Source organism: Cervus elaphus, chromosome 29 (assembly GCF_910594005.1).
Source record: "Cervus elaphus chromosome 29, mCerEla1.1, whole genome shotgun sequence".
In the NCBI taxonomy this organism is placed as follows: Eukaryota; Metazoa; Chordata; class Mammalia; order Artiodactyla; family Cervidae; genus Cervus; species Cervus elaphus.
This window is the reverse complement of record NC_057843.1, coordinates 11,787,405-11,813,693: the sequence shown is the minus strand read 5'-3', so window position 1 is coordinate 11,813,693 and position 26,289 is coordinate 11,787,405.

The window sequence follows — 26,289 nt, the reverse complement described above, 5'->3', positions numbered from 1 at the left end:
TTTAAATAAAATATTAGCAAACCAAATCTAGCAAGTTAGATTTAATTCACAAATGTGAGATTGATTTATCATTAGAAAATCTATTAAAATAACTCATCAGTTTAATAAATTGAAAAAAAACTCATATGATCATTTCAATAGATGCACCCAAAAAATCATTTGTCAAAATTCAACATCGTTTTATCACAAAATTCTCTTTGCAAAATAAAGAAAGAAGGATACTCTATTGATCTGAAAAGTTCACTTATGGGGAAAAAAAAAAACTGTAGCAAATATCATTCTACATGTGAAATGTTAAATGCTTTCCTTTTGAGATGGGAACAAAGGGACAAGGATGCCTGAAATTGCATCTATTCAATATTGTACTGAAGGATCTAGCCAGTGCAGAAAAGCAAGGAAAATAAATAAAAATTACAAGTATCAAGCAGAGAGAAATAAAATTGTCATTATTTACAGATAATAAAATTGTATCATAGAGATTCAAACAATCCTACAGACAAATTATTTTAACTAATAAAGGTGTTAGCCAAACTTTAAATACAAAATCAGTTTCTAGAAACAAGCTGTGTTTTGATAGAATAAAAAAAAGTTAATATCATTTACAATGTAATTTTTAAAGTGTCTAACAAAAATGCATGAGACTTTAATAGAGAAAACTGTAAAACTTAATTAAAAATACATTAATGTAAACCAATCATCAATCAATTAAAAATAAATATTTTAAAAAACAGAATGGAGAGGGAACTGAAAAAATAAATAAAAATACATCAAGAATATCTAAATAGATGAAGAGCTATAGAATGTTCATAGATTGAAAGATTGAATATTGTTGCTATATAAGTTCCTCAAATTGATTGATAGATTTAATGCAACTCTGATTAAAAACCCTATACATATTTTGTAGGATGTGATAAGCTGATGTTCAAATGTATATAGAAATGCAAAGAATAGCCAAGACACTCGTGCAGACGATTAAGCTGAAAGAATTTTCCTCACTGTATGGCAAAATACCAAACAGGAATAGAGAAGTCACTAGTGGAATTAACAGAGAGCCCAGGGCAGACCCAATTACACATGGACATGTGATATATAATAAAACCAGCACTGTATTGGGGAAGGGATAAGCTTTGCAGTAAGTGATGCTGGAATAATTTGGTATCCATGGGGAAAAAAATGTGAAATGGAATCCCTCCCTCTTACTATGGCTTCCCTGGTGGCTCAGATGGTAAAGAGTCTGCCTGCAGTGCAGGAGACCAGGGTTCTATCCCTGGGTCGGAAAGATCCCCTGGAGAAGGAAATGGCAACCCACTCCAGTATTCTTGCCTGGAAAATCCCATGGACAGAGGAGACTTGCAGGCTACAGTCCATGGGATTGCAAAGAGTCGGACCCGACTGAGCGACTTCACTTTCACTTCACTTTCACCTCTTACTGTATACAAATAAAAACTCCATGTATATTAACTCTAAATGTCAAGTCATTTAAAAGAATCACTTATAAAGAAAATATAGGAAGCTCACAGTAAGGAAGAATTTCTTAAACAAGACATAAAAAGTTCTAACCATAAAATAAAATACTAACAAATTTCCTGACAGTTAAACTAAGTGCCCAAGATAGTGAAAAGAGCCGTCTCCTACAAATTAGGAGATATTTGTAACACATATAATCAGCAAATGACTTACCTCTAGAATCTATAAAGGTTCTCCGATAAGAAAAAGACAATTGAATAGAATCATGAACAAAATATTTGAGCTTGCACTTTAGAAAAAAAAAAAGATATCCAAATTGCCAATGACTATAAAAAGAAGCTTATTGGGCATTAGGGAAATTCATTAAAACCATAGTGAGATGCCATTACACATCTATCAGGTAGACAAATATTTATAAGTCTGATTATACCAAGTACTGGCAAGGATGAGTAAGAACTCACATACACTGCTAGTGGGAGGCATAAAAGGAAACCACTTGGGGAAACAGTTTAATAACGCCTAATAAAGTTGACTATGCACCTATCCTTCAACCCCACAACTCTACCCCAGGGACTACACCCTGGGGAAACGCATATGGACCTAGGGAGACATGTACAAGAATGTCCACAGTAACTTTGTTTTTAAAAGCCCCAGACTCAAATCAGCCTACATGTTCATGAGCAATAGAACGAATAAACAGCTGTGGAACACTGCTCATCAAAGAAAACCAATGAACCACAGCCACACAGAATAACAATGGAGATGTTTCTCAAACAGGATATTTAACAAAAGAAGCAAGTCACCTAAGAAAATATCTACTGTGTTTCTATTTTACAAAGAGTTCAAAATTGGACAATACTGAACAAGATGTTATTTAAGGATACGCGCATAGGTTGTGTTTCACTTATTTATTGCTGTGAAAACAAACCTTGCAAAAACTTGGTAGATTGACATCAGTGATTCTATGTGCTCACAATCCTGTGTGTCAGAGATTTGCACAGATCACACCAGGAATGGCTCATATCTGCTCTACCTCAGTTGGGGTGACTCAGACATCTGAGGCAGACTGGGACTGCTAAATTAGCAGTCGAGGAGCGGTCGGGGCACATAAGTGTGGAGCTTTGGCTACCTTGGGCTTCCTGACAACATGGTGGTCTCAGAGTTTCAAGAAGAAATATTCCAGAAGAACCCATCCCAATGTTCAGTTCAGTTCAGTTTAGTCACTCAGTCGTGTCCGACTCTTTGTGACCCTATGGACTGCAGCACGCCAGTCTTCCCTGTCCATCACCAACTCCCAGAGTTTACTCAAACTCATGTCCATTGAGTCGGTGATGCCATCCAGCCATCTCATCCTCTGTCATCCCCTTCTCCTCCCACCTTCAATCTTTCCCAGCATCAGGATCTTTTCAAATGAGTCAGTTCTTTGCATCAGGTGGCCAAAGTATGCAGTTTCAGCTTCAGAATCAGTCCTTCCAATGAATATTCAGGACTGATTTCCTTTAGGATGGATTGGTTTGATCTCCTTACAGACAAGGGACTCTCAAGAGTCTTCTCCAACACCACAGTTCAAAAGCATCAATTCTTCTGCACTCTGCTTTCTTAACAGTCCAACTCTCACATCCATACATGACCACTGGAAAAATAGCCTTGACTAGACGGACCTTTGTTGGCAAAGCAATATCTCTGTTTTTTAATATGCTGTCTAGGTTGGTCATAACTTTTCTTCCAAGGAGTAAGTGTCTTTTAATTTCAAAGCTGCAGTCACCATCTGCAGTGATTTTGGAGCCCCCAAAAATAGTCTGTCACTGTTTCCATTGTTTCCCCATCTATTTACCATGAAGTGATGGGACCAGATGCCATGATCTTCATTTTTTGAATGTTGAGCTTTAAGCCAACCTTTTCACTCTCCTCTTTCACTTTCATCAAGAGGCTCTTTAGTTCTTCTTTGCTTTCTGCCATAAGGGTGGTGTCATCTACATATCTGAGGTTATTGATATTTCTCCCGGCAATCTTGATTCCAGCTTGTGCTTCCTCCAGCCCAGCGTTTCTCATGATGTACTCTGCACATAAGTTAAACAAGCAGGGTGACAATATATAACCTTGACGTACTCCTTTCCCGATTTGGAACCAGTCTGTTGTTCCACGTCCAGTTCTAACTGTTGTTTCGTGACCTGCATACAGATTTCTCAAGAGGCAGATCAGGTGGTCTGGTATTCCCATCTCTTTAAGAATTTTCCACAGTTTGTTGTGATCCACACAGTCAAAGATTTTAGTGTAGTCAATAAAGCAGAAATAGATGTTTTTCTGGAACTCTCTTGCTTTTTTGATGATCCAACAGATGTTGGCAATTTGATCTCTGGTTCCTCTGCCTGTTCTAAATACAGCTTGAACATCTGGAAGTTCATGGTTCACGTATTGTTGAAGCCTGGCTTGGAGAATTTTGAGCATTACTTTACTACTGTGTGAGATGAGTGCAATTGTGTGGTGGTTGGAGCATTCTTTGGCATTGCCTTTCTTAGGGACTGGAATGAAAACTGACCTTTTCCAGTCCTGTGGCCACTGCTGAGTTTTCCAAATTTGCTGGCACATTGAGTGCAGCACCTTCACAGCATCATCTTTCAGGATTTGAAATAGCTCACCTGAAATTCCATCACCTCCACTAGGTTTGTTCATAGTGATGCTTCCGAAGATCTTGACTTCCCGTTCTAGGTTAGTGACCATACTATCGTGGGTCGTGAAGATCTTTTTTGTATAGTTCTTCCCAATGTTCAAGCATTTGTCAAATCTTTGTTTCAGTTCAGTTCACTCACTCAGTGGTATCTGTCTCTTTGTGACCCCATGGACTGCAACTCACCAGGCCTCCATGTCCATCAACTCCCAGAGCTTGCTCAAACACATGGCCATTGAGTAGGTGATGCCATCAAACCATCTCATCCTCTGATGTCCCCTTCTCCTCCTGCCTTCAATCTTTTCCAGCATCAGGGTCTTTTCCAATGAGTCAGGGCCCAAAGTATTGGAGCTTCAGTTTCAGCATCAGTCCTTCCAATCATGCTTATTACTGTTCCATCAGCCAAATCAACTCACATGGAGACAGATCCAGAAGTCAGCCTGCTAGGGGACTGCACCAGGGCTGATTGCAGGGAGCCATGGTTCACTGGGGGCCACCAATATAATGCTCCACCACAGCTGGTAAAGTGAAAGAATAATTTTCTCAAAAGTAATGGCTACCTTTAGGAAGAAAGGGGGAGCTGATTAGGCAGAAGCATAAAGGGAGTGTCTAAAACATTGGCAATGTTCTATTTCTAAACGGATGGGTAGTTAACACAGAGTTTACTTTATTCTTCTTTAAAATATCAGTTCCACATGACACAGCATTATGCAAGCATTAAAATTTACATTTGTATACTTGCAAATAATCTACAGTGGAATGTGGACATACTTCATTAAGTGAAAAACAGAGAGATATATATGTATATTGTAAAGATCCCAACCATGTACCAGAAATGTTGGAAAGAATAACTTTCATGCCACTGGTTTATTTAAGCTTTCTTTTTATATTTTCCTGTGTTTTCCAAATTTTCTTCTTCTATATTTCTATATGTCTATATTTTCTATGCTTTCCAATATTAAACTCATGGCTTTTAGAATCATTAAAACTTTATGGAGGTAAAAAATAAGAATTACTGCTCCCACAAAGTGAGGGATACCAGTAACCTCTGCACTTCCTTTGGTAGTTTCAGGCAGAAGTTAATTTCTGGTGCCTGAGGTATCCCAGGCTCTTCAGAATAGGCTCTGATAAAAATTAAATCAGAACCACTTGAATTAGTTCTCAGTCATGAATAGTACTGCCAAGTGCTCGATTTTGGTTTTCCAGTGGAAACTGTCAGTCAGAGAGGGAAAGGGGCAGAAGGGACAGAGAGTGATGAATTAAGGTGTCTTGCAGCCTCTCTATTTTGAATCATGAGATAACAAGAATTTGGCAGCGTGGGCTTTTTCTGCAGGTCATCTACAAATGTTCCTTCTCCTCTGACTTATAATTGGAGGAAGTTAACTTGAAGACCTATGGGAAGTTACAGAGGAGGAGGGGAAGGCTGCAATAACCTAATAAATTAAGAACTTGGAACTCTGACATTCAACTTATTCACTGCATGGCTTTGTACACGGTACTTAACCTTTTTGTGCCTTAGTTTCCCCATCTCTAAAATGGGGCCATAATAATGCTACCCCACAGGGTTGCTGTGAGGATTAAATGAGATAATATATGTAAAGTGCTTGGCATAGAGCTCAACTCATCAAAAGCCTTCAGTGAACAGCTCTTCCCACTGCTGGTCTGCATGAGGCATTCACACATGTCAAAGCAGACGCTAACACATGGTATAAAATGGGCCAGCTCTCCAAGAGCTAACATACATTGACTATCAACTATCACATATAAGCCTCACGATACCTGGGAATTAGATGTTATTATTCCCATTGTACAGATGGAAAAATAAATGGAAGATCTGAGGTCCCAGCCAAAGCCACAGAGTTCCTGAACAGTAGAGCAGATCCTCCCCAAATGTCTGATTTCAAGCTTGCTCTCGTCCTTCCTCTTGGTGGGCGGGCTCCTGGTATGGTTGGAGCCAGTGATGGTTAAACTGCCTCACCCAGAGGAGCCAAGTGACTTATCTCATCACCTGCCCTCAAACATCCCTGGAGGAGAGAAATTGGAAAAGAGCATTTCCCCCAGTGTTCACAAAAACTCTGCATAAAACAAAACAAAACAGTCCCCCCAACCAGAGTAAGAAATCCTCCCCAAATACTTCATTCTACACCCGTAAGGAATGTCATTTCCCAGAATTCCCTTTCTCAGCCTGAAGCACATTGTCAAATCCTTCGGCTTTTTATGCAAAGGACTCAGGGAATTCAGGTTTGCCTGGGTGCTTTTTCCTCCAAGGAGCAGATTCTGCACACTGGAATGAATAGGCTTCAAGTTACACAAGCAGCAAGACTAACATCTTCTGCTAATAATGCTGCAAGGGGTTCGAGCTCCCAATGGGCTATTATTTCATAGGAAGATTTTACTATACTCAGAGTCTCAAAAGTACTTGACTGATCTGAATTAATTAAGCCACATAAACCTCCTGAGAGGCAGAGAGAAGGCAGGGGGAAAAAAAAAAGAGGAGGGAGAATGATGGGAAAATTTTTCCTGATACTGAGACAAACCTCCCCCAGGGGCTGGTAATATTACAGGAGGTGAACCTCACTACACCAGCCAATGAAACTCCAGGGAATTTACAAATCATTTGTAATGAAAGAAATGCCATTGATGTAATTAAAATATTGGAATCATAAAAGAGTTAGAGCTCAGAAGATCCTTAGAGATCACCTGGCACAACCCTTCATTTTAAGACTAAAAAAGCTGGCCGTTTCAGTCGTGTCTGACTCTCTGTGGCCCCATGGACTGTAGCCCGCCAGGCTCCTCTATCCATGGAATTCTCCAGGCAAGAATACCAGAGTGGGTTGCCATTCCCTTTTCTAGAGGATCCTTCCAACCCAGGGATCAAACCTGGGTCTCCTGGATAACAGGCAGATTCTTTATCATCTGAGCCACCAGGGAAGCTGACTAGCACAGAAGGTAGATCTTCTGATCCTCAGAATCTTTCTGGCTACTGGTGATGCGCTAACTGGGACTTTTGATAAATGCTCCCTGCAGCCAGAGGGCTGTGCCCAAACCAACTTCCCCCAAGACCAGGGGGCCCAAAGGCTGCAGGTGCTTCATAGAGTGCCCCACGAGTGGCACCTCAGCACAGCCTACTTGGCAACTGAATGAAAATATTTGTCAGCCAAGGACAAGGCCACTCACTCCCTTTGTTCCAGTAAAAATGAGAGCAACAGGGGCAAGGTATCTCTGCTAGAGCACATTCCCAAGTGCCCCCTGACCCCAGCATGCTTCTTCAGGATGCCAGGAGATTGAGGGACTGTGTGTCTTCAGGACTCTTCTCCCAGGAATCCCAACCCCTAGTAGCTATGCTGGGTGCTCATCCACACCTTTGGCATGATACCCACAAACACATTAGCCCTTCTAGACCTCTCCTAGGGCTAGTTTTCACTGAGTACTCTATGAATACCTTTCCGTGTGTTAGTCTCTCAGTCATGCCCAACTCTTTGCGACCCCACGGCCTGTAGCCTTCCATGTACGTACACATAGATAAGCTGGCTGCCCAGGTGGCTCAGTGGTAACAAAACCACCTACCAATGCAGGAACTGCAGAAGACATGGGTTCAATCCCTGGGTTGGGAGTATCCTCTAAAGGAGGAAATGGCAACCCACTTCTGGATCCTTGCCAGGATAACCCCGTGAACAGAGGAGCCTGGAGGGCTATAGTCCATGGGGTCACAAAGAGTCAGACAGGAATGAGCAACTGACCACACACCCATATATAGATTAAATATTGTGTTTTTAAATGACTACCTGACATTTTACTGCATGGATACACTGGAGTCATATCAGCAAGTCTCCCTTTATTGTTTTCAATTTAGGGTCCTTCCCATTTTTCACAATTGAAAACAGTACTGAAATGATCAGGACATCCCTGGTGAGCAAGTGGTTAAGAATCTGCCTTCCAATGCCAGGGATGGGGGTTCAATTCCTAGTCAAGGAACTAAGATCCCACATGCCTGAGAGCAACTGGAGAGCCAGCGCTCCGCAGCTAGAGAAGGCCCACACACTGCATCGGAGAACAAGCGCAGACAAATTTTAAACAGGAAGTGACCATCTACACAAGCACGTTTGATCATTTCTGTTGGATGAAGTGAAGGGAAGTGAAGTCGCTCAGTCATGTCCGACTCTTTGTGACCCCATGGACTAGAGCCTACGAGGCTCCTCCGTCCATGGAATTTTCCAGGCAAGAGTACTGGAGTGGGTTGCCATTTCCTTCTCCATTCTATAGGATAAATTCTTGCAAATGGAGTTGCCAAGTCAAAGAATATGGACTTTTAAATGGCTTTTGATATAATCTGCTAAATTTCTCCTCTACAGAAGAGTGTTGTCAGAACAGTTTCTGAGGTGACTAATGACTTCAGGTAATTTCCCTGCATTTCATTCAGCTTCATTCCAAAAGAATTTGACTTATAGCCTAGTCAAATACCAAATGGTATGTTTACCAAGAGTCTGAAGAAGTTGGACAGCTTTCTGTAAGCTGTGACAGTTTCAAAGAGATGAGGACAGACCAGTACTGGAAGCAGTGAGATAAAGGGATTTCATCATTATTATGCATTTTAATTTTTATGAAGATGTCCTTTTTGTAAATTTCTAGTTTTGGATAGTAATTATTTCTGCATGGTGAAATTGTGGGCTAGTATTATTCTTTATTTTGTATATTGGCATTTTAATATTTTTACAATGTCCCTTTAATACTAGTAACAGAATTTCTCCACTTCAGCACTACTGACATTTTGGTCCAGATTATTGGGGGTAGAGGCTGTCCTACATGGCACAGGGCATTTATCAGGGACCCTGGCATTTACCTATCAGAAGACAGTAGCACAGCTGGTTGTGACAATCAAAAGTGTCTCTGCTGCTGCTGCTGCTAAGTCACTTCAGTCATGTCCGACTCTGCATGACCCCATAGACGGCAGCCCTCCAGGCTCCCCCGTCCCTGGGACTCTCCAGGCAAGAACACTGGAGTGGGTTGCCATTTCCTTCTCCAAAGCATGAAAGTGAAAAGTGAAAAGTGTCTCTAGATATTTCCAAATATCTCCTGGGGGTCACAAATACCCGCAGTTGAGAATCACTGTACCAGTACAATAGACAATATTAAAAATAATAATAAACTTTGTAGTACCCTGCACCAGACACTGTTCCCACTGGAGTATTATCTTCTCGTTTCTTTTCAACAATCTTCGAAGGTGGGTACTATTATGACCCTTTTACCTATAACGAAGCTGAGAACAGAGAGGCCGAGTAATACATTCAAGTTTACACAGCTAGAAAGCACAGCAGCCCAGACCGGGACCCAGGCAACTCCAGAGCTCGTGTTCATAATCCTTTTCCTGAAGCTGTCTCTCTTTGAAAGTTTTTTAAAAGACTGTTTATAGCCATTAATTTTTTTCCAGAAAAATCTTTAAAAATATTTTTAAACACGTACAGTAACATAATGAAGATCTGAATGTTGTTGTTCAGTTGCTAAGTCGTGTCTAATGCTTTTGCGACCCCATGGACTGTAGCCCACCAGGCTCCTCTGTCCATGTGACATCCCAGGCAAGAATACTGGAGTGGGTTGTCATTTCCTACTGCAGGGGATCTTCCCCACCCTGGGGTCGAGCCCATGTCTCCTGCATTGGCAGGTGAGTTCTTTACTCTGATCCACCAGGGAAGCCCAAACATCTGTATACTCATCACCTAAGTTTAACAACTATCAAGACCTTGCTATACTTCATTTGTTTGTTACTTTCTCTGTCTCTCTGTCTGTCTCTTTCCTATTCTTTTTCCTTCCCATTCTCCTTTCTTCCTTTCTATTAAATACGTCATTTCATCCCTTACATAGTTCTAACCACTATGAGTATTTTCCTATATAACCATAATCCCTATCACACCTAACAAAATTAACAATTATTTGATGTCAATACATATTCAAATTGCCCTGATTATCTCAAAAACATTCTTGAAAATGTCCAGCCTTGGACACTGTAAAAGAAGGATGAAGCAGTGTTTCCCACATATTGTGAATTCTACAGGGAAGAAAGTTGTACTCGCACAAATATGTTTCATAGGAACTCTCTGCATGGTTTGGGCTGAAAATGAAAGGAAGATGCACAGCCCACAACAGCAAAGATCATATTTCTGGTTTTCAGATATGAGTCCTGATATGCAAAGAAATGCCAAAGAATGTTCAAATTACCGTACAATTGCACTCATCTCACATGCTAGCAAAGTAATGCTCAAAATTCTCCAAGCCAGGCTTCAACAGTACATGAACTGTGAACTTCCAGATGTTCAAGCTGGATTTAGAAAATGCAGAGGAACATCTGCATTGCCAACATTGTCAATTGCAATGCATTGTCTGCATTGCCAACATCCATTAGATCATCGAAAAAGCAAGAGAGTTCCAGAAAAACATCTACTGCTGCTTTATTGACTATGTCAAAGCCTTTGACTGTGTAGATCACAACAAACTGGCAAATTGTTAAAGAGATAGGAGTACCAGACCACCTGACCTGCCTCCTGAGAAATCTGTATGCAGATCAAGATGCAACAGTTAGAACCGGACATGGAACAACAGACTGGTTCCAAATTGGGTAAAGAGTATGTCAGGGCTGTATATTGTCACCCCGCTTATTTATCTTATATGCAGCGTACATCATGTGAAATGCCTGGCTGGATGAAGCACAAACTGGAATCAAGATTGCTGGGAGAAATAACAATAACCTCAGATATTCAGAAAACATCACCCTTACGGCAGAAAGCAAAGAAGAACTAAAGAGTCTCTTGAAAGTGAAAGAGAAGAGTGACAGGTGCTCGGGCCTGGTGCACTGGGAAGACCCAGAGGAATCGGGTGGAGAGGGAGGTGGGAGGGGGGATCGGGATGGGGAATACGTGTAAATCTATGGCTGATTCATATCAATGTATGACAAAACCCACTGAAATGTTGTGAAGTAATTAGCCTCCAACTAATAAAAAAATTTAAAAAAAAAATGCTGGCTTAAAACTCAACATTCAAAAAACAAAAATCATGGCATCCAGTCCCATCACTTCATGGCAGACAGATAGGGAAACAATGGAAACAGAGACAGGCTTTATTTTGGGGGGCTCCAAAATCACTGCAGATGGTGACTGCAGCCATGAAATTAAAAGACGCTTGCCCCTTGGAAGAAAAGCTATGACCAACCTAGACAGCATATTAAAAAGCAGAGACATTACTTTTCAGGCAAAGGTCCATCTAGTCAATGCTATGGCTTTTCCAGTGGTCATGTATGGATGTGAGAGTTGGACTATAAAGAAAGCTGAGCACCGAAGAATTGATGCTTTTGAACTGTGGTGTTGGAGAAGACTCTTGAGAGTCCCTTGGACTGCAAGGAGATTAAACCAGTCCATTCTAAAGGAGATCAGTCCTGAATATTCATTGGAAGGAATGACGCTGAACCTGAAACTCCAATACTTTGGCTACCTGATGTGAAGAGCTGACTCCTTGGAAAAGACCCTGATGCTGGGAAAGATTGAAGGCAGGAGGAGAAGGGAATGGCAGAGAATGAGGTGGTTGGATGGCACCACCGACTCCATGGACATGGGTTTGAGCAAGCTCCGGGAGTTGATGATGGACAGGGAAGACTGGCGTGCTGCAGTCCATAGGGTCACAAAGAGTCGGACACGACTGAGCGACTGAACTGAACTGATGCAAAGGAACACAACTGATGGCTAAAGTTAATTTTAATAACAGCAGGGAACTGGGCTAGCCTTCAGACTTTCTCTACTCAGCTTTCTCAAGCATATTTATGATTTTGTTTTAGTGCTTGTTATCCCATTCAAAAGAAAACCACAAAAGCCCTGACTCTTCCTTTTTGTTGACCTTGAAACACAGTGGAAATTCTTCACAATTCTGTGCTGGCCCCAAGGAAGTGCAGACAGCTCAAACTGGTCTTACTGTATCTGAAGCCAGCAAGTTGATGAGTGAACAGGATTCTTCGGGGGGCAGAGGGGAGGTCACTGGGAACTACTGCTCCCTCTGCACCTACAGTGCCCCCTGCTGGAGTGGGTTAGGGGCAATAGGCAGGGCCCTCCTCATAGTTTTCTACAGTGGCTTAGTGGCTTAAAATAGTACACATTTATTCTCTTACAGTAATGGAGGTAGGAAGCCCAAAAGCAATTTCACTGGGCCAAAATCGAGGTGTTGGCAGGGCAGTCCTCTTATGGAAGGATCTATTTTCTTGCCTTTCAAGCTTATAAAACTGCATTCCGGGAAATTTCCTGGTGGTCCAGTCGTTAGCACTCTGTGCTTCCACTGCCGTGAACCCAAGTTGGATCCCTGGTCAGGGAACAAGGATCCCGCAAGCTGTCTTGGCTCATGGACCTTCCCTCCATCTTGGAAGCCAGCAGTGTAGCATCTTGCTTCAGTGCTCACACTGCCTTCTAATTCTGGGTCACATCTCCCTCTGTCTCCCTCTTTATTTCTTTTTAAAATGTGCTTATTTTTAATGACTGTGCCGCGCAGCATGTGAGATCTTATCTCCCTGACCAGGGATCAAACCCAGGCTTCCTGCAGGGGGAGTATGAGTCTTAACCACAGGACCACAAGGGAAATCCCTGCCTCCCTCTTTAATGAATCTTGTGATTACACTGAGCCTACCAGGAAAATCCAAGATAATCTCCCATCTCTGATCCTTAATTTAATCACATCCACAAAGTCGTTTTTGCATTATAAGGAAATATTCACGGGATTAGGACATATATTTGGGGGCCACTATTCAACCTACCATGCTCCTCTTGAGAACAACTCATTTTGAAAGCAACACTACTTACGTTTTGAGACCAAAAAGCCTTTGAAGTGTGTTTTTCATTTATCAGAACCATCCTTCAAGGTAGGCAAGATTCTCCAGGAAGCAAACCCTGAAAGCAGGGAGTTAAGTGCATGTACTTTGTTTAGATGGTGATCCTCAAAATCACAGAGAGTGAGGAAGTGAGGCAGGAGGGGGAGGAAGCCAACAGAGGGGGTGTAGAATCAAGCTGTCATCACCGTGGGAAGTGGAGCTCAGTCCCCTGGGAGACTCAGAGAGACAGTACAGAGACCTCGGTTATTCTACTGGGGGCTGAAGAGGCTGGGGTTTATCCACCAGCTCCACAGGCCTCCTATATGGAGGTCTGCTTTGGGGACATTCTCTCTCCAGCACTTCCAGCCGTCCCTGCCCTTGCAGCCAGTGTTCCCCTGAAGCTAGAAAGAGACCTCAGAATCACAGGAGTCTTCACGAAGCAGCCAAAGTGGGGAAGTAAATACCCAAGGGGTTGGCTAGACCACCAGCAGTGTCTATTAGGATCCACAGATACCAAGGAGACGCAGTCACTCTTTCACCAAACATGTGTGGAGTGCTTGCTTCCTCTGGGCTCCACCATGTGCCAAGTGCCACAACTTGCAAATGAATGAAACTCTCTGCCCCTGTGTACACTGTGTATAGTATGTAGAGAAAAGTTCTCATACATGGCGGTAAACGCCAGGCCAGAACTCTAAGTGCTTGCGCCTGGTATAGAAAGAGTTTGCAATAAAAATTGGCTTTTGGAAATAAAGTATCATAAAGTGCATAAGACAGGCCCTCTGGCACGAATGTCTCTCTTCATCATCAGAACCAGACAACCAACAGAGATGAAATAGGGCAAAATACAATACCAAGTGACTAGACCAAGGTCATCTAGCCTGTGAACAACATAGCAGAATGTTGAACGACAGGACGATAATCCACATTGGTTGATTCCTAAGCCAGGAACCACCCCACCTAACAGTCTCTGGGAGATAAGACCTAGGACCTCGGACTTCTCTGGTGGTCTAGTGGTTAAGAATCCACCTTTCAATGCCGGGGATGTGGGTTCCACCCCTGATCAGGGAAGATCCTACATGCCACAGGCCAATGAAGGCCACGGACTCTAGAGTCTGTGTGCTGCAGCTACGGAGCCGCTGTGCAACAACTAAAGACTTTATGTTGTTTAGTCACTAAGTCGTGTCCAACTCTGTGATCCCGTGGACTGTAGCCTGCCAGGCTCCTCCGTCCATGGGATTCTCCAGGCAAAAATACTAGAGTGGGTACCCATGTTTCCCTTCAGGGGATCTTCCTTGACCCAGAGATCAAACCCGCATCTCCTGCAGCTCCTGCATTGCAGGCAGACTCTTTACCACTGAGCCACCAGGGAAGCCGGCTTCCTGAAGTGGGTGCTGGCTGAATGTGCATGTTCTCTCTGTGAAAAGTCCTTCAGATGCACACTCACAATTTGTGCTCATTTCTCTGTGTATATGATACTTCAACAAAGCCTAACATAAACCTAGATCCTATTATACAGAGTTAAGTAAGTTAAAAAGAGAAAAACAAATATATATTATTGCATTTAAATGGGATCTAGGAAAATGGTACTGATAAACATATTTGCAGGATAGGAATAGAGAGGCAGAGGTTGAGAATGGACTTGTGGACACAGCGGGAGGAGAGGGTGGGATGGATCTGAGAGAGTAGGATCGACATACACATACCGTGTGTCAAACAGCCAGCCAGTGGGAAGTTGCTGTGTAACGCGGGGAGCTCAGCCTGGTGCCCTGTGACTGGGATGGGGTAGGGGGTGGGGGGGGTGCAAGAGGGAGGAGATATGTGTATACATATAGCTGGTTCACACTGTTGTACAGCAGAAATTAACACAACATTGTAAAGCAGTTATCCTCCAATTAAAAATAAATTAAAAAAAAAAAAGAAGGCAAACCAAAAAAAAGCACTAATGTAAAATTAGACTAGTGCTCCCATTATCCACCTCCATCATCTCTTCCAAATAGGTAATAAACATTTAAATCCATTGCCAGTTTATCTTCGGGGCATCACTTTCAGAGAAATGCCTATCCCACCCAAGACTCCGTGGGTTTCAAGGAGGGAAAAACCACTCAACCTCATTCCAAACAAGGGGGTGTTACTGAAAGCATCCTGGGAAATCTCACCCATGTGAGGGCAGGAAGTACTGCTGTCCTTCGTGAGGATCTATACATTGGCATTTTTGAGGGGCACTTAATAAATGGCAGCCCTCTTTGCAACATAGTGCTGAAGAAACTGAGAAATAAAGCAAAGGAGTGGTCTGTGGAGGCCAAAATGCAGCCTTTATTTCTGATAGAGACCAGACTGGAGTCTGTGGCTTTTAGTCTATTAACTAAGCATGCTTGCTAATTCCAACTTCAGAATTCAGATCACTTACCTAACTGTCTTAGCTCATTAAAGCTGCTATAACAGACGAACATAGATTGTGAAGCTTATAAACAACAGAAATTTACAATTCTGGAGGCCTGGGAGTCCAAGATCAAGGTGCTGGCAGATTCACTGTCTGATAAGGACCCACTTCCCAGTTCATAGATGGCTACTGTTCACTGTATTTACATATGGTGGAGAGGGTGTGGGAGCTCTTTCCCACCCACCCCCCTGCTTTTTTTTTGTCAGTCAGGGCACTAATCCTATTCATGAGAGTTTTACTCTCATGACCCAATCACCTCCCAAAGGACCCTCCTAATACTTCCTACTAAGCACCACATTGGAGTTTAAGATTTCAACATTTGAAATTGGAGAGGCCAAAACTTCACTGATTTACAGAGGGAGATTTTAATCCAGTGCTTCAAATATTCATGCGTATGGAAAGTTTGAGGCTTCCCTGGTGGCTTAGCAGCAAAGAATCCATCTGCAATGCAGGACACACAGGTTCAGTCTCTGGGTCAGAAAGATTCCCTGGAGGAGGATATGGCAACCCACTCCAGTATTCCTGGCTGCAGAATCCCATGGACAGAAGAGCCTGGTGGGCTACAGTCCATAGGGTTACAAAGAGTCGAACATGACTAAAGCGACTGAGCATGTATGCGTGGAAAGTTTACAGTGAAATTTGAATTAGTGATAATAATAAATTGATAGTTTTTAGGTGGAATAATGCTCTTTTTGGGCTAAGTGGCATGTCTTGAGGTTTATAATTTACTTTAATTCAGGATGAAAAATAAAGTATAAAACTGAAGGGAGGCAACTACTGGAAAATAGCTTGACAGCTTCTTAAAAAATTAGCATTATCATATGACCCAACAATTCTAAGTATCTACCCAAGAGAAACAAAGAATACATGCACACAAAATCATGTACATAATTGTCCATAGCAGCCCTATTCATAATGACCAAATGTCTATCAACTGATAAATGAATAAACAAAATGTGGTATGTAAAACCAAACAATGGAATATTACTTGGCAGTAAAAAAGAACAAAATACTAAAACATGGATGAATCTGAAAAACATCATGCTCAATGAAAGAAACCAGATGCAAAAGAACACATACAGCATGATTTCATTCATAAAAAATAGTCAGAAAAGGCCTATCTACAGAAACAGTAAGTAGTTAGTGGTTGCCTAGGATCAGGGGTAAGAATAAGGAGTAACTGTAAAGGGGCTCCAGGTTTCTATTTAGAGTGACAGAAATGTTCTAGAATCAGATTGTGGTGAAGGCTGTACAACTCTATAAATACACTGAAAGTCTTTGAATTATTTACTTTAAATGAGGAATTGCATGGAATGTGAATTACATCTCAATAAAACTATTTTTTAAAAGGAAAAGGGAAGGAAGTGTTGGGGAGAGGAAAAGGAAGGAAGGAAAGAAGAAAGAGAGGGAGGGAGGGAGAGAGAGAGGAAGGAAGGAAGGAAGGTTTTTGTTGGCCATGATGACCATAATCTTCACAGTACCTGAATTCAAAAGAAGCCAAAATTATCACCAAAATACTTGATGAGAGAGAAGAAGAAGGTCTTTAAAGATTTTAGATGCATGATATTCTGAAACCTAATAAACCTCTCATTCTCTGCAGTGGTTCTGAACAATCTTTCCTCTGAGCAATGCTAGATAAACACAGCAAATGTCTGACCCATTGGTTCTCTTTTTCCTTTGGTTGGTGGTGAATATCCCTTTCTAGTTACACACTCTGAGTCTATAGGATAAAATATGACAGAACTAGTATTTTTCTCTAAAAATATATCCAAACTGGGCTTCGCTGGTGACCCAGTGGTTAAGAATCCACCTCCCAGTGCAGGGGACACAGGTTCGATCCCTAGTCTGGGAAGATTCCACATGCTCAGTTGCCATAGTTACTGAAGTTTCTGTACCCTAGAACCTGTGCTCTGCAACAAGAAAGTCACTGAAATGAGAAGCCCACACACAGCAACTACAGAGTGGTCCTCCCCTCCCGCCTGTAGCAACCAGACAAAGCCCACACACAGCAACAAAGACACAGTGCAGCCAAAAATAAATAAGTGAATAAATAAATATTAAAAACATATCCAAACTGCCCTAATTATGATCTTCTGTGTTTCGAAAGCTTTTAAGTCACAATTATTTGAACAAGCCCCTAGTTCCATCCCATATCTGGATGCTCTTTTTCATTATGTATGAATTTTTTGACACTCAAACAGTAATCTTACTTCCAAAGTCTTGGGGAAACCATCGTTCTCAGGTCCATGTCGCCCTGAAAGCATATTAAGGTACAGAATTATCATGGATTTTTGGCAACTCTAGTTAGATGATATGCATTTCTTTATCAATTCAGTTTCATTAAATTTCTTTCAGGATTTCTGCTCTGTTGACGGCTTTCTTCTTGTTTCCCAGGACTGTGATGGAATTAATCTCAAAATTCAGACTCATACAAATATTCTAATCCCATTTCTAGATTTTGGGAGTTGGGGAGGAAAGGTATATGTGTTTGATCTGTTTGATCTTCCAGTTTAATCCAATCTGCAACTTCATTTATTATGATTATATAATATCCCAGTGTTTTGATGCAACAGTAACCATTTCATAGTTTTCTATACTAAAATTAATGTGTGAACAACACCCTTATATGTAAAAACGTTGGTGTATGATTCTGTTTCTAAAGAAAACTTTTTAATGTCTGTTGAACAAAAGTAAAATGAGTTGCTGATCTCAGTTTGGGTTTTCATAAACATATATTATCAAAAGATTGAAGACCTGAATATTCAAAGCAATCATGAGAAAAAAGAACAAAGCTAAAAGTATCAGGTTCCTTGACTTCAGACTGTATTGTAAAGCTATAGTCATTAAAACAATATGATACCAGCACAAAAACAGGCATACGGATCAATGGAACAAAATAGAGAGCCCAGAAATAAACCCATGCACATATGGTCAGTTAATCTATGGCAAAGGAGGCAAGAATATACAATGGGGGAAAAACAGTCTCTTTAACAAATGGTGCTGGGAACGCTGGACAGTTATACATGAAACAATAAAATTAGGTCATTTTCTCACATCATATACAAAAATAAACTTGAAGTGGATTAAACACCTAAATGTAAGTCTGGAAACCATAAAACTAGAAGGAAGCAAGCAGAACACTCTTTGATGTAATTCATTGCAATATTTTTTTGGATCAGTCTCCTCAGACAAAATAAACAAATGGGACTTAATTAAACAAAAGCTTTTGCACAGCAAAGGAAAACATTGACAGAACAAAAAGACAACTTGTGGAATGGAAAACAATATTTGCAAATAATATATCTGGTAAGAATCTAACATCCAAAATATACAAGCAGCTCAAACAACTCAATATTTTTTTTAAAAAAAAGACCAAAAATCTGATTTAGAAATGGGCAGAAGACCTGAATAGACATTTTTCCAAGGAAGACACTGGCACACGAAAAGATATTCATCACTAATTATTAGAGAAATGCAAATCAAAACCACAATGAGGTATCACCTCACACCTGTTGGAATAGCTATCATCAAAAAGACCACAAATAATAAATGTTGATGAGGATGTGGAGGAAGGAGAATCTTACTACACTGTTGGTAAGAATGTAAACTGGTACGGCCATTATGGAAAACAACATGTAACTTTCTCAAGAAACTAAAAATATTAATAGAACTACCATTTTATACAGCAATTCTATGTCTGGCTATATATTGAAAGGAAAAAAAAAACACTAATTCAAAAAGATATATGCACCCTTATGTTCATTGGCAGCACTACTTACAACAGCCAAGATATGGAAGCAACCTAGGTGAACAGCAACAGATGAAGAGCTAAAGAAGATGAGGCACATATATATAATACAATGGAATATTACTTAGCCATAAAAAAGAATGAAATTCTGCCATTTGCAACAACGTGGATGGACCTGGAGGGTATTATGCTTAGTGAAATAAGACAGACAAAAGAAGGACAAACACTGTATGTTATCACTTATATGTGGAATCTGAAAAGTAAAACAAACGAATAAATATAACAAAACAGAAACAGATTCATAGATATAGACAATGAACTAGTAGTTGCTTTTGGGAAGAGGAACTGGGGGAGTGGCAAGATAGGGGTAAGGGATTAAGAGGTACAAACCACTATATATAAAATAAATAAGTTACAAAGATATATTGTGCAGAACAGGGAATATAGCCAGTATTTTATAACTTCAAATGGAGTATAATCTATAAAAGACATTGAACCACTATATTGTACACCTGAAATCAGTATAGTATTGTAAACCAACTATATACTTCAATAAAAAATTTTTTTGAGGTTGGACACGTCAATGGACAAGAATATGAGAAAATCAGATGAATCTTCAGTTTGGGGGTCAAACCACATAAGAATTCTCTACTTCCAACTCTGATTCTCAGCAGTCCATTTTTCTCATCGTTTATTCCCTTAACAAGGATCCTCTACAGAATCAGAGGAAAGACAACACGGAGAAAGATCTAAGCTAGTGAATAAGCTCAGCCCTGGAGAGCAAATGGATGTTTGGCTGGAACCACTCAGATACCTAAAACGTTTTCATCTTTGGAATCATTAATCTAACACTCTCACTTGCACTAGCTTTATTTTTTAACTTACAAAAAGATTTGTGAAAACTCTAGGCTCCTTTGTACTTTGTTCTGCACAACCTAATGAACCCTAATGAGCTGCAAGCATTTTAAAAACTCTGTTAATTCAGCACTGGAAAAACAACTGAAGCTACTTTATATCTCTGGCGGCCCTGAATGAAATAAGAGAAGTTAGAGTTGTAAGGGCAGGCTTTAGAAAAGATCAGAGTTACCTGCTAAGAGCTAGAGAAGATGGGAGGAGGTACAGAGGAGGCGTGAACTCCACCAGATATGTAGGAGGTTCTCAATATAAAATTTGTTAAATAAATGAGTCAGAATTATAGCCAAGAAGAAAAAAATATCAAATCTCTAACTAGGTGCATCAAAACAACCATTTTTTTTCATCAAAAAGGGGGGGAAATAGTACATTTATTATTTTCTAGGTTAGAAACAGGGTTATAAGACATCTCAAAAGTGATTAACATAAATTTGGGAGGAACCATAAGATTTCACTCCAATCCAACGTGAAAATCCACTTGCTCTCTTTCAATTTTCCTCTCTTCTCAATTCATCCATAACCTTTTCTCTGCTGTGAGGAAGTGCCAGAAAGAGGAAGGGGGCAGGACAGTCTTTCAAATCTTTGTGTATCATTCGTTCAACTACCATTTATTGAGTGCTTAATATATAGAAGAGATCATTCTCTCATTAAAACAAAAACGTTTTCTTATTATAAAATAACAGCAGAAATTTTGAAGATTCATAAAAATATAAAGAAAATAGTAACAGTTATGTAATGCTCTAGCTCAGTGGTAAAGAATCCACTTGCCAATGCAGAAGACGCAGGAGATGTGGGTTTGATCTCTGGGTTGGGAAGATCCCCTGGAGGAGGAAATAGCAACCCACTCCAGTATTCTTGCCTGGAAAACCCCATGGACAGAGGAGCCTGGCAGGTTAATATTTTGAGAGTATTTCCTTTTGGTCTTTTCTTCTATTCTAGCTTTTTTTTTTTTTTTTTTTAGTAATTAGGGGCCTACTAAGTAAAAAATTTTTTCAAGTTACTCTAATGGAATTTTTTATTCTTAGTTTTTTTTAATTAGCATTATGTTGATCCCATTGTCATGGGTCATTAAAAATATAAAAAATATAATTTTGTTCATACATAATACTCCCTCAACTGACTGTGCATATTCCCTCCAATGAATGTACCACATTGTATATAACCTTTCCTCTGTTATTGGCTATTTCAGTGTTTTCCAGTGCTTTTCTACAAGGACATTGTAAATTATTTTTTTGCACATAAATATTTTTTGTGCTACTGTTTATTTTTATGTGAAAGTTTGCTAGAATCGCGCTGCCTGAGTCAATTGGATTATGATAAACCCAATAGCTCACCATCATCCAATAGAACTTGGTAATGGTGAAACATTTATATCTGCACTGTCCAGCATGGTGGCCAATCACCACATTTGACTGCTCAGCGCTTGAAATGTGGGTAGTACATCTGCGAAACTGACTTTCTAGTTTTATTGCATTTTAATTAATTTAAATGTAAATAGCCTCTTGTGCTAATGGCTATGGTATTGGACAGTGCAGCAATAGCAGTTCCAAGGTCTTAATTTGCTTGACTCTTGGAGACTTCCACAGAATGGCTCTCATTCTGCTTCCATAGCACTGAATTCAGTGTGTGGGTCTGGAGAGTCTGAACATGATAATGAGGGTTTTGTTAACGCCTGGTGAACTGGGCCTGTTGTCTATCAGGTGTTCTCAGCAGACAGGAGGCCAGGCTATGAGTGGGATTGGCTCTGCCTCATGAAAATAAGACTTATGAATACATGGTAGACCTAGAGAGAAACACTCTGTTTCTAAAAGGGTCAGGGACCTTCCCTCACTCAGACAGTACCATCCCTAACTGTGTGCCTGTTGGAGAAGCTGCAGGGACATCCATCTACATCTTGAGATGAGTAAATGATGATTAATTTACTCATATGGTGCCTGAGTCTGGTCTTTCCACCAGTACACACTTACTTCTGACATGTTTCAGTAGAATAGTCATGCAAAGGGATGCACTTCTTTGATGTTCTTTAGATACCTGAGCAGACTTCATCCATGAAAGAGTTAGTACCAATACATCCCCACCACTAACATATGTGAGTACACGTCTCAGCACCACCCTGCCCCCAGTACTGGTATTATTTTTTATATTTACAACTTGAGTGGATTAAAAAAATTACATAGCATTTTCATTTAAATTTAGAAGTATTTTCTCTCTACAAGCAAAGTGCTAAGAGAGCTCCCTTTAAAAGTTTTCTCTCTTGACCCTACACCCCACCTCTGGCTATCATTTCATTTCTCTGTTCTTAACAACAAAATCCTTTGAGTTTTCTCTGTTCTCTGCCCCCAGTTCCTCTTCTTCTTTTCCCTCTTGGACTCATTTCAGTCAATATTTCACCCCCGGCTACTCTACCAGAACTATTCCTGTAAAGGTGACCAATGACCTCCGTGTTGCTAAGCCCAGTGTTCACTTTTTAGTCCTTTTCATATTTGTCAACAGAATTGATGCAATCACTATGCCCTCCCTGAAAGCTTTCTTCTTTCAGTTCCTTCGACTCCGCTCATTGTCTCACCTCGCTGGCCATGCCTTCACAATTTCTTTTGCTGGTTCCTGTTCATCTCCCCAGCCTCAAAATGTTAATGTTCCTTTGTACTTAGCACTGGAACTTCTCTAGCCTACTGATATCTGCTCTCTAAGTTCTCATTAGATCTCTGCCTAAGATCTCATTAATCCCAGGGATTAAAATGGTAATCATATCCCAACAGTTCCCAATATTGTATCTCCAGCCCAGACTTCTCCCCAAACTCCAGACTTGTACATCAACTCTATCACCAACTTCACTTTGATATAGCAAATAAACATGTCCAAAACCAGGCTCCTGGTTTCCCACCTCAATTTACAAATCTTAGTATCATCCTTGATTATATAATTCCCTCACATCCCAAAAATATCAGCAAATACTGTCAGCTTTACATTAGAATACTTCAGAATCTAACCACTTCTAGCCACATCCATAAACCAGTATCATCTCTCACCTGGATGATTACTTTAGTTTCCTAAGGGGCCTCTCTGCTTCTGCCCTCAGCACACCTTGTTTATTTTCTATACAACAGCTAGACAGAGCCTTTAAACTATGAGTTGGGACTTCTCCCTCCTTTCCAGAATCTCCAACCAGGTCTGTCTCTAACAAGTAAGAGGCCCCATGCAAGAATAAAAGGAGCAAGGCTGCAGCTGATCCACGATAGACAAGCAGGATGAGCGTACAGCCTTTGAGATCTGAAAGTCTTGTTGCCACAACATAATCTATACACACATCTTGCTCTGTGAATGTGAGTGACCACATCTCACTAACTTATATCCCCAGCACCTAGCGCAGTGCCACATACATAATAAATACACAAGTAGTAGTGAAGAATTGATGCTTTTGAACTGTGATGTTGGAGGAGATTCTTGAGAGTTCCTTGGACTGCAAGGAGATCAAACCAGTCAATTCTAAAGGAAATCAACCCTGAATATTCATTGGAAGGACTGGTGCTGAAGCTGAAGCTCCAATATTTTGGCCACCTGATGCAAACAACCAACTCACTGAAAAAGACCCTGATGCTGAGAAAGACTGAAGGCATAAGGAGAAGAGGGTGACAGAGGATAAAACAGTTGGATGGCAACACCAATTCAATGGACATGAACTTGGGCAAACTCTGGGAGATGGTGAGGGACAGGGAAACCTGGTGTGCTGCAGTCCATGGGGTCGCAAAGAGTCGGACAGGACTTGGTGACTGAACAATAACAACAGTATTGAATGACTGCAACCCTTCTGCATTTCATCTGTATAATTAAAGGTGTTACAGTAGATATTCTTTTTTTTCACTTCCAGAAATAAAGGTACTTTATGAAGGTATGTAACAACAAAAAAATAACATTTTCTATGACAATAAAAATAACTACATATAGTATATGACTGGTTTCACCCAAATAGTATTTAAAATCTAAAAAGTTTAACTGATTCTATGGCAGTCTGCTACTTATTAATAAATAAATACATCCATGACATGAAACAAAAATATTTAAGAAAGTAATTGAGTTGTAGAGTAGATATTCTATAAGATATCTTCAAATTCTAGCCTCCTGTGATTTCAATAATCTCAGAAATAAAAGGTTCTGCATTTCCTTCTCAAACACCCACATGTTAAAGCCTCATTACAACCTGAATTTGTTTTTTCTTCTGATGAAAAGCTTTTGTACATAGCTGTGTATGCTTACAGCATTGCAAGAACTGCTTAGGGTATTAAAACCCTGGTGTGATCAGCCTGTGCAGGCAAGAAATTAAATACTGAGAATGCCTTTTCTGTCCCTGAATATTGTAACCCTGAGTGATGTCTCCCACCTCCACCCACTTTTGCTGCTGACTTGGGCAAGTATACCTGCTGTTCAAAGACCATCTGAAATTACCTCTAAGAAGGAACTGCTTTGAGAGAATGAGGCTTATAATTAGACAGTAATTGAAGTCTCCTGCAGCTTTATGCATGGGTCTTATCTAATGCCTAAGCAGGTGAACTGCACGACTTGAGTCAAATGGAATTAGATGCTTGTCCAAGTTAGAGGAGGTCTCTGTTCAGCGATGTTGCTTCTTTAGGCTCCAACTAGGTTTCCAGCACTATTGTCAGAGCACCTGAACAACACTGTTCAACCCTGTAGAAGTGACTGTCAGAGCATCACGGAACAGCAGACCCAAAATGTGGTCCTCAGCTAGCTCCCCATGCAAAGCCCTTGTTTCACAGGAAACTGAAACCCGGTGAGGTAAAGTGATTTGCCTCAGGTCACAGGTAGAAGAGGAGCTAGATCAGGGAACTTAGGAGGTAAGACAATGATGATTTGCTTGATTTACTCGATGTACGTTGTTAGAAAGACAAAGGAAGAGAGGCCAATCCCAGTTTCTCAGTCGGGCAAATAGGAAGAATAAGGGGGTCAAAGGAGAAAGGGCAGGTCTGAAGGAAATTTGATGAGCATAGGTTAGGTGGTGTTGAGACTGAGGTGTCTGTGTGCCATACAGACAGATATCAAGCAGACAAGTAGATATTATCAGACAATTAGATATTATAAATCTGAAATTGAGGGGAAAGGACAAGGCTAAAGAGATAAATATAGGGGTCATCAGCATAGCCAGCCATCAGCATCAAAGGGCTTTGTTAAAAATTAATAAAATAGAAAGAAGTTTTATAATGTAGACTACAAATGAATGGCCAAGGAGATGGGAAGGAGACCAGGATAGAAGGGCATCGGTAAAGGCAAGGGAGAGAGGGCTTCAAGAAGGGAAGCGTGGTCAGCAGTTGTGTACACGCTGCTGGTTGCTTCTCCAACTTGCATTCTACCCTTCTTCCCCGGTAACAAATCTGTAATTTTTTTCAAAGTGGCAATAAATCCGGTCAACACCCCTTCCTGCAAACAAAATCTTGATTTCCCAGGGTCCTTTGCACAGAGGTGACCACTAAGACAGCCTTCTGGCCAGTAAGCTATGACGTCTGACCAGTGAGCTACGACAGAGCTATGATAGAGTTCTTCATATGATGTCTATCTATTTGGTGCAGCTGCCAGGAAAACAATTACTTTCCTGATGCAAATGGAGAGCTGGCATCTCACTTTTGCTCTTTGCCTTTCTCCCTTTCTTCCTTCTTCCTGTCCAAAATAATGATTCTGTGCCAGAGGTATAGCAGCTGCCTAGTGAGGAAGAGTAGATACTGGAGTGGAAAACTGAGACTGATTCCTGATCCACTCAGTGGAAAGAGTGGGAAACTTGGGAGTCAACCTTGGACTCCAATCACCATCTTACTTTCTTTGATCCTTGATTATAGCCTTAAATATCTTTCAAATTCACTTTCTCCTAACCCCCCTACTAGCCCTGCATTGTTCAGATCCCTGCCATGTCTCGCCTGGCTTATTGAACTGTCCTCCTCCAGGTCTCCTTGTTTACCCCTCAACCCCTTCCAACCTGTCCTCTAACCTACTGTCACTGTCTGTCAAGCATGGAATGGTTTACGTTGATCCCTGCTTAAAATACTGCCGCCACTCTTCACTGCTTAGAGTCAAAGGTCCTTAGCCCCCCAGACAGGCTCTTAACGACTTGGCTCCTGCCTTTTATTGATTATCACGTGCTAAGAAATATGGGCTTCCCTGGTGGCCCAGACAGTAAAGAATCCCCCTGCAATGCCAGAGAACCTGAGTTCGAT